This window comes from Oryzias latipes, chromosome 19, assembly GCF_053564925.1.
Source record: "Oryzias latipes strain Hd-rR chromosome 19, Olatipes_Hd-rR_3.1".
Taxonomy (NCBI): Eukaryota; Metazoa; Chordata; class Actinopteri; order Beloniformes; family Adrianichthyidae; genus Oryzias; species Oryzias latipes.
This window is the reverse complement of record NC_136255.1, coordinates 12,215,937-12,226,271: the sequence shown is the minus strand read 5'-3', so window position 1 is coordinate 12,226,271 and position 10,335 is coordinate 12,215,937.

The following is a 10,335-nucleotide window of genomic DNA, read 5'->3' as shown; positions in this document are numbered from 1 at the left end:
TCATCCCTCTCTCTTCTTCCCTCCTTTCCTTTTCCGTCCAGTCCTACACGAAAGATTTTCAAATACGATTAAAACGAATGAAGTTTGGCCCCAGATTACAAAGGGGTTTATTCAGACATACCTCTGGTTTTCATAACCCCTATTGTTAAAGTAAAATATGTCCAACACGAGAGGCCTTCAACTCTCATCTGTTTGCCCACCTGTTGGACAGGACAAGTTAAAAAAAAAGATATAGAGTAATCTAGATAATTAATCCATACAGCACTCAACATAATTACAGTTTATGGGGCACAAGCAAAGTAAAAATATTCCCATACGGTAAAAGTAGGGCAAATATAACTGCTCTGAAGTAACTTTACTAAACCACCAAGCTTGAGCTGACACTGAGATTTAGTGATCAGGAGTTTACATTGGAAACATGGTGTTTCATTTAGCTCCATAAGCTCAGTTCAAAGGTCTTTGAGTGGGGCTTAGACTCCCTTTACTGTCAGTACAAAGCCAAACTCTGAGGAGGAGGAGAGCGGCTGAAAAAAAAGGGGCTAAGACAGCTTCTAATTAGCTATGCAAATCCCAGCCATGGCATGGCAGATCGAGTTTTGAAATGAAATTGGCCTTTGGATCCTCCACTTCTCCTCCTTTGAAACACAGTCAACACGACTTGTTAGAAAGTGGCAGCTCCAAACAGTCAACAGAGCAAATGTTAAGGTTTCTTTAAAGAACATCCACTTGCCTCTTTCTCTACACAGTAAAGTGGCTAAACATAGGCATGTCAGGCAACTGTGGTTTCTGCAGTTTTCAGCTCATTACAGCTCAGTGTTCCCACGGGGAGTCTAAGCGGAGGACTAAACTGCTGCTGTTGTTTCTGCAGAGAGGCACAAATACATGTCACGATCCAGACTCAATAGTATTTACTGCTCTGTATTCTTTTTGCACTATTAACATAATTTTCCGCACTAAAATGGTTCAGAAAAATAATGTTTTAAATGCCTTTGATATACACATAACCTTTTTCCTCTAACAATGCAGTTTTAGAGTTCAAACCATTCTCTTCTGCCAAGGAATCAACTCCTAGCAATATGGTTGAAATCCAAGCAGTGGCTGTGGTGAGTTTTAAGATCCACAAGGACCGGGGCTTAGAATTAAACCAAGCTATAATGTGGCTTTACATTAATAAAAATCGGCCAACTCAATTTTCGCCTGTAAAGTCTAATCCTTAATACTTTAGGGTGCTATCTGGGAAACAAGCCTCACATTATTACAGGGAAAGCTTAAACCCTAGCAGGCTTGAAAGGCTTCGTTGTTGCTCCCTCATAAACGTTCCAGTGTTTTTAGGACCAGCGCACATCCTAACCACAACAGATCAAAGGTTAGCAAAGCAGGTAATTATTTAGCACATTAGAGATTAGTCGGCTCTCTATAGCGGTTTCCAAGGCGAGCCTTCAGATCAGAGTTTTAATTTGCGTCTTGTAATGAGGTTGTCCAGAGGAAACAAGGAAAAAACAGCTGGGGAGGAATTTTGGCGTGTAGAGCGGTGCATGACACACGGCTGTGGAAAGCTTTCGGAATTGTTTAAGGAAAAGTGACATCGGTAGAAATTGCCACATTTGCAGCAGTTGGAGATGTTCCATCTGCCTGCACGCTTGTTCAAGTAATTAAATCGGATTCAAGTATAAGGTAAATGGTGCTGTGGAAAGAGAGCAGTGTTCAAAATTTAACATCAGTTCCAAATTAGCAGTATAGGGAAAATAAAGAAAGGCTTATATTTATGTCATAAACCACACCAAACCAAAAGGTAATAAATAAAGGAAGAGAAAAACTGATGCGTTTTGAGAGAAAAATTATAAAGTGCAGAACAAAAAAAACAAAGTCTGTGAGGCAAATGTGGAATTTGAAAAAGGTGCAGCCTCTCTTTGATGTTATGTCATGACTATCATTATTTATTCTCATGCTTTAAAAAAATGTTTATGCTTTTTTTTTTCTTTATTGTTGGTGGTGTGAACATTTCTGGTCGTCTTTGCTCCAAATGAACTGATTCAATCAGACTTTCCTTGCTCATTCTTTTGAGATGTACTTTCAGACGTCAAATTTGACAAAATGTTGGATTTTGAGTATTTTTTCTGTCTGATTAAAAATCAAACTATGTTTTTTGCCATTTAAGCACATTTTATGTACTTCCTGTTACCACGGCTGCTAAATTCATAGTTTCACATTAAACACACCAGAAGTGATGAAAAGCATTATTGTATTTTCGGCACTTTAGGGTGCACCAAATTCTAAGGCGCCCTGTCAATGAATGGTCTTTTTTTGAAAACGATGTCAGATGTAAGACGCAGAAATATAAAACCGCATTAAGTGAGACAAGAGTTAGTCTGTCAGCCAGACTTTATTAACTGTGTTCACAGTAACACGTTGTCACACACCACACTTCAGCCAGATTAGAAGTATTAGCCACATTAGTGTATTCACAATACCTGTAACTCCCAACTTTGTTTGATACAAAATTACAGACTGATACCACTAAAACAAACGTTACCATGTAATAAGGCACAGTCCAACACCGCCACATGTTAGCCATGTTTGTGTATTCACAATAACACCCTTAATTCTTTAAAACTTGTATAACAAAACAGACTGACATTTTGATAGAGCGACGTGTACCTCTCAAAAATCGCATCAACATCAATAAGCACAACCAGAATTAATTTTTTCTAACCAATAAAAGGTTCACTATTATAAGTTGTTTTTTAAATAAGGCATTTAAAAGCACCTTATAGTGCAGAAAATACAGCCATTTCTTATCAGGATTGCTTAAAAAAAAGAACAATAAATAATTAAATACATAGCTGCTCTTAAGCGACAAACTCGCAGCCCTGTGAGTGAATGAGCGGTCATGTCCAATGTGGAAGCTCATAAATGGCAAGTGCCGTCTTAGACACTAGAATTAAGTGAGAATACCATCAAATTTCAAGAAATAAATACTTGGCTAAAGAGAAATAACACCTCTGCATGTAAGAATAATAATTAAATGTCACTCTTAGATCTAGAGGAGAGAAATAGCAGTTTAAAATAAAGGGATCATTAAGTAAGGATGCCCCGGTTTTCAAAGGTACAAGATCAGCTGTGCAGACAGTGGCAGCTGAGGATGTTCTTTGTTCCTGTAGATGTGTATATTTATGTGCCACACGCATCTGCTCATAGGTTCATATTTGCTTTGGTTTTGTTTGGACTATGGCCTGTAGAGGCGACGAGGACTTATCCCGTCTGACGGCAGCTTATCACCAGACTGACTGGAGATATCTGCAACCCTGCATTTAAAACGTGAAGCTCAGCAAACACGCACGCCAGCTTGACGGTAGGAAAACCATTGATTTTTTTTTTCGCCCAACAAGTTCAAAGTCTCTCAACAGCAATTTTCAGGTTATGACTATTTAGCATCGCTGCCTCGTTGATTAAAGCTTTGGAACAGGGACATGTGCACATGGACTTACAGTGTTTTTTTTGTGTGAGATTTGTCTTTTTTGCTGTCACTACTTGCACAAAGAAACAACTGAGATCTGTCATGTTGACATTTACTCTATCAGAGTTGTGTCTTTTCAAAAGGAAAGGAGCAGAACAACAGCTCCCCCACGCAATCGCTCTAATTGCACGAATGCCCAAACCACTATGGCAGTGAATGGCATGGCAGCTCATGTTGTAGGGGATTTTTCTTATTAACCCTTAGTTGCCCACATTTCTCTCTACAGTGTCAAACAAAAGCTGCATTAGCTTTTAGCTGGATTAAAGCAGTTCCTAGTTATCACTACAATCTGGTTCAGTGTAAGATCCAAATAAAGACTTGAATTAATAGATTCCGTCATGATATTGAAAGGCCTTTTGGTTCTTGGAAAAGTGGATAAAGGGAACACCAACTGCAATGAGATCCTAATTGATCCAAAAGGTAGGGACTTTATCAGCTTTTGTTTAAAGAATGGAAAAAATGCATGTGTTTATGGAAGCTGGAGTTTTTTCAACCTATCTAGAGCCGTCATGGCTCTGTTGGTTGACTTCTGTTGTGAAACAGCGACAGCTGGTATTATCTTTGCCTGACAAAGTGAAGAGAAAGTTTTGAGAAAAATTACTAATTTCTTGGACTGTATTATTAGTCATTCGACTTAACATTAATTAATATCTCTGGGAGGAACAGATATATAGCTGAGGTTATTCTCTGGTGTTATTTCTGACAAATCAGGTCTGAAGTCCTTGATTCCACCCATCATCGCCATCCATCATAAGCTAACAAATGCCTGGGTTGCCCAGAATGCACTGCACATGCAGGGCCCCTCTGAAAAGCCTCGTCTACTGAATGCTCTGACATAAACTCTGGGATTCCCCAGTTGTCTGGGGGGCATGACATCGCGCTGCCTCACCCTCAGCACAATGAGGACTTTGAGAAGTGGCGGTGAGAACAGCAATCAAAACAAGCTCAGAACCCATATATCAACAAAAAGGCCCCTTCTAAATAATATGGAAAGTGGCGATGAGGGCCAAAGCTGCTCACTCGCACCTGCCTCCAGTTAACATTTGGAAAAAAATGAACGAAAGTTATGAAGACAGCAAAGGTGGGCATCGATGCGTGAAGATTTGGAGTTGTGTGATGACAACTCCGGGGGTTGGCATACATATTCAAAGAAATAACATTCTTTCTCACAACTCCAGGGATATGGACTTGTGTGTTTTTTTGATTCAGGGATTCTGGACACAAGTGGGTGTTGGAGTTTGAGCAGAAAGCTGTCAGCTTTACCTTATTAAAACGTAATTGACTCGCACACCACATATTTATGCAGAGTGAACCAGCGCCTGATGGCACAGCTTACACATACTTTCCTTCTGCCAGGAAAGCAGAGTTGGACAGACCGTGTCACCCAGTGATAAGCTTTATTTATTCTACAATGTATGCACAGGACCAGTTTGATTGATGCTCCTCCGTTATTATTATGTGCGGGTGATGTAATGTATTCCAGGCTTCCATCAAAGACCAGCTCTAAATTAGTTGTGTCAAATTGTGGTTGCAGAGGTGTTGGCCCTATCTTTTCTATCTATACTTGGAAATGAGCTCGCACTGACATTATTGGCGGGGGCAGAAATGATATGCAGTGCAGCTGCAATAGGGGGAGACTTGCCGCTTTGCATTTCTTTTCCATGAAGTTATATCTTTTTCAGTTTTTGTGAAAAAGGAAAAAAAGGAAACAAAATTGTAAAACTATTTGTGGGCTATGGTTTCTGGGTTTCTGCAAATGACAATAAGAAAAGGGTTTAAAGATTAAACTAAATCCAGTGTTTGAGCTTTATTAGTATAGACATCTTTACTTGTCGTTGCTGAATGCAACGAAAGATGATCCAAAATTTTATATTCTTATTTTTAGTTCTCTAGCGAACTGACAAGAAAGGATATTTTCATTTTCTCTTAATGCCAAGAAGGCTTCTGTTAAGGGTAGAAAGAATGCAGTACCTTTCAAGCTGTGAATTGGAAGAATTTTGAAAACTCATACCACCTTCTTAGCACTCGGTTTGGTGTGGAAGAAGGTGTGTGTCTAGGCGGCTAAGATGAAAACTCCTGGGAACCTCTACATTCCTGACCACTGGGCCAGATGTGTTTCTGTTTCAAGTGTCAGAGTAGTCCGTCTGTCTGTACTGTGTGGACAACATGTGTGGGTGCCTTAGCGGCAGTGTGTGTTTCAATACCTGCATGTGTTGCTTTGCTAGGATTTTAGACTGTTTCTGCATCTATGCACTTGTCTGGTGGCTCAATGGCATTGATCAGTCTCAAAATATTCTCTGCAGCACAGAGACTTATAGATTCTTCTTGTAATAGCATTAGCAGCTTAAAGCATTTATGAGTCAAGCTCCTGGAAAGTTCTAGGAGAAGTGCAGTTCTAGCATATTTATAACTGTTCCAGCTTTGATGACCTTCTGAAAAAGCTTAAACGCGACACATAACGTTACATCATTTATATTGTCACTTTGAAATAATATGCTAAGATACTTTTAATGATGCGCACTGAGGCAGACACCACCTCTTTGAGCCAGCCATTAAATGGTACACTTGACAGTTCCTGAGCAGAAAATAGAAATCAAACTGGTGACATGAACTTGTGTGAAGCACATTTGCTTGATTTGTCTTGTGTGAGTAAACCCTAATTTAGTTGTGATTGTCTTAAACTTCTCAGAAACTCTCCATGGACAATTAGTTGTTCATGTCATAATTGTCATTAACTTCTTTTGATTTTTTTGTTGTTGCTTTTTTAAAATGTATCTCTCAAATTGATCCAGACAGACTTACATCTCTTCAAATTGGGTCTGGTGGGGCTGCTTTTCCTGTTCAGGTAGGTTTCCTGAATGACTTAGCTAGAACTGGTAAAATAACAGCAAAGCAGCGCCTGAAGCACTTTTCACAAACCAGATCGATTCTGATGATGTGGTAAGTTGTTTTCAATCTTCCATTGAGCTTGTAATAAAATGAGTCTGCAGGTTTGTAGATTTCCACAATGTGGGATTATTTATACAATTAAAGCTAAGAGTATTAGATCTACTTGGATGTTTTTTGTTTTTGTTTTTTAAATTACGTTCAATTGGAATTTTAGACCTAAACCAAATGGTGCTTAAAGCAGTGCCTTTGCTGAGGTGTAGTTCAACTAAATTTACAATATTAATGTCACCAGATGCTAAGCAGGAAAATATTAGACCAATAGGCACTCTGGGAAAACATAATTAAACTGTGTCATAAAAAGAGATATAAGTCTGAGCTGAAAACTACAATGAAAATGGTAAATGTGAACTTTTGTCTTTTCTTTATTTTTAGTCACTGCAACCCAGTTACACAAAAACACATGTAAAAGGAACATATGTACACAAACAAAGCTTCATCAATTCCAATATAGCTGCAAAAATTCAAAGGGTGTTCAGAGACCAGTAGCACTGAAATGGCACAAAACCATTCTAAACAAAGTATTAATGAAATAAATGTATGAGTCGAAAGAGTCCCATATCTTAAATTAAAGATATATACTTAAATTCAACACTAAGTCTTCAACACATTTTATTTCAAAACAATGATTTGGAAGATTTGTAGTCAAATGGCTGAAAGCCAACTGCTCTTGAAACCACATCTAACTGGAATTGCTTCAGCGCCTATTAACTTGTCATTCAACTCCACAATCTAATTAGATTTTCCAGGTGTTTGGAAACACATCCACAGACTGGAATTATTGTAAATGTTATACGTGAGCTGATTACCTACAAAAGATTGTCCTTAAATTTAAATTATCTGTTTGAGTAGTATGATCTTCTCCGATGGAAAAATTGCTGTTGTGTGGGAATAACTTGTTTGTGAACAAATGATCAAAAGGAGAAGAATTCAGGACTGACTCTTGTACAATCTGTCAATTCTTAGTAACATAGCTGACCTGTTTGGGTTTCAAACCTACACCTACTACTTTCAAATTATCTCTTTTTGACTGATAAGTATTTTTTTCTGCAATTTGTTTCCTGTCTGGTTTCAACTAAATGCAAACAAAAAACAATTTAAATTATCATCATTACACACTTTGTGGATGGTCCAGGAAAAGATCAATCACTTTGCACAACTGTTCGTTTGTTAGACAGTCTACGGCTGAGGTAAAGCAACATCTGTCATCTGCAGCAGCACAGTCTTGTCTCTCATTGCATCTCTGGTTATACACAGACTGGAGGGTTTGTTAATGTGAAGGAAGGTGGGTACAGATCTCTAAGAACAGCCTGATTCCACACATCACGGTGCACACTGTCAAGTTTCCTGTCTTTGACAGCATCCTGCCGTCTCCAGCTTTGCTTTGACAGTGAATTATTCTAACTATGCACAACAGTCACATGAACCGAGCACCTTGTTTATCTTGGATGTCATCCCAACTTCTTGTCCCGTCAGTGTTGAGAACGGGGGAATGCTCACACCTCAGTGTGGCCTGAAGACCACACAAAGCTCAGTTTCAGACAAAAGACTAATGTGCCCCAGTAATGGTTTATTTCCCATTCTTTTTGCACATGAAAATACACAGACTTAGTTTGACTCTCACATTTTCATTCTTATGTAGCAGCTTGGGTTATACTAGCTCATAGTTGTCGGATATATAACCTGTGATTATTCCCCGCAGCGGTGGCTAAAACAACCCGTGGGTTGGCAGTATTTCTTGGACGTGTGAGCTGATGCTTATCTGCAGGAAATGGCAGCTCAGACATTCGCATATTACTTTTTAATGAACACAGCAAGGGTGCTGTCCACCGGTGCTCTAATTAGTACTTGATGCATCATCTGTGCTGGTCATTTAGACACCAGGAGCCCCCTCCACCATCTCTGCACTTTTGGCTTATCTTTAAGAACAACACAGATCCAGAAAGCCAACCTGGTTTGTGCTGGCTCTATGGTCTTGTGAATCTTTGTGTAGTTACATTTTTATCTTTTTTCGCACCTTCGTGTTGGATGGCTTTACTTTGGGAAAGACCGGATGGGTTTCAGCAATATTTGATACATAATCTTAAGATATGTTTACAGAGAAATGTAATTCCCATGCCGGGGAATCCAGTTTCAATGTTAAGTCAGTGTACAGATGGGATCAGTTTTGAACGTCGGGCACAGTAGTCTAGAAACAACACGTGTCTGGTGTCACATTGCGATGTTTCCAGAATTAAAGTAACTGTACTTTGAAGAATTTGTTATGCATCAACCAGTCAGGAACTCAGCTTTGGTCTGTAACATGTTCATGTGACTAGTGGGCGGAGTCAAAATAACACCATGGAGAAGTAGCTGATTGTTGCCATTAGTTCTTATCTTTTATGATTGTTTTCTTATTTGTATCAAGACAATAATAAAGAGAAATTTTTTTCTCTCCTCAGACTATTATGGGACAGCAAGTCATCAAACTAGGCTACATACACGTACACAGTCAATGCTTTGTAGCGATGAGGCTATACACTTTTGACAGTAGCTCCTCCCATGCGCGTCTGGAGCGTTAATTTGATGAATACATTCAGTACACACACCATTTATTAGTACACACACTTTACCCCACAACAATATACACTCCAACAGCTCTCATCTATTTGCTCAGCTGTTGGACAGGACAAGTTAGAAAGTTTATGAATACATTTTTGTAATGTAGAGATGCAAATTTGATACGCAAATCGCGTTCTGCGTAAATGCAACAAAAGAAGTAGGCTACTGTAATTTCTGCACTATAAGGCACATTTGAAAGCCTTCATTTTTTTCAGAAAACATGCATCTTAAAATTTGGAGCGCTTCATATATGAATACATTTTAACTGGGCTTACTGATGTTGAAGCGATTTTGAGAGGTACAAGGCATTCTGTCAAAATATTTGGTTGAGTGGGATTGTGAATACACTAATGTGACTAACGTGTAGCGTTAGTTTTTTTTACGTGTTTCTAACAAGGTTGGGAGTAACAGGTGTTGTGAACATGCTTTTAACCAGGCTAAAATGAAACATGTTAATAACAAGTTAGAGTTAGTTAAGTCTGACTGACTGATGCACTGATCTCTGACTCTTTTGTCTCGCTTCGTGTGTCTTATTGAAAAAATAAACCATACACCTTATAATTCAGCACTATGGTGCGAAAAAGACGATCATAGGAAAAATATATACAAATTTGATCCCAATATTGTTAGCCATAGAGAGTAAATTTACCTTTTCTTTTCATTTTAATTTAAAAATGTGACCAACCGAGCTATGAATGACCTCAATCTAGCACAGAACAAAGCCAACCAGACTGTAATTTTTGATCAAAATTCCCATAAGGAGTTTGTAAAAACTGCTTTTCATACTTAACACCAATGGATGTAACGAATAGACAATTGCCCAGAGGATTTGAGATTAATTTGGACAGTTGTACCACACATGACCACCCATATGTGCAATTAACCTTCTTGCACGCACACCTGCTCATCTTCAAACTAGCAGAGATTAACCCACAGCCTGACATCCCAGAGCACCTCCTTCCCTCCTGTCCCCGCTCTTCTCCCAAATAATCAGTTGCCTCCTGCTGCCTCTCACAGGAAGGAATGTGGCACAAATGTGGCTCGACATCCATGAGCAGGCATTCTGACAGGTTCATTTTTACATCATAAAGATATTTTTGGGTATTTTATCGATTTTACTTAAAGGATTATACCACTTGTGTCTCGTGTGCTCATTATTTTGTATGATAATCTCAAAGCTACAGAATTGTACTGTGAGTCTCTTGTAATTAACAGACTGTTTTCTGAGAACAAGCCCACCTTAGATGAGGGTTAATCTAATTAAGAGCTAC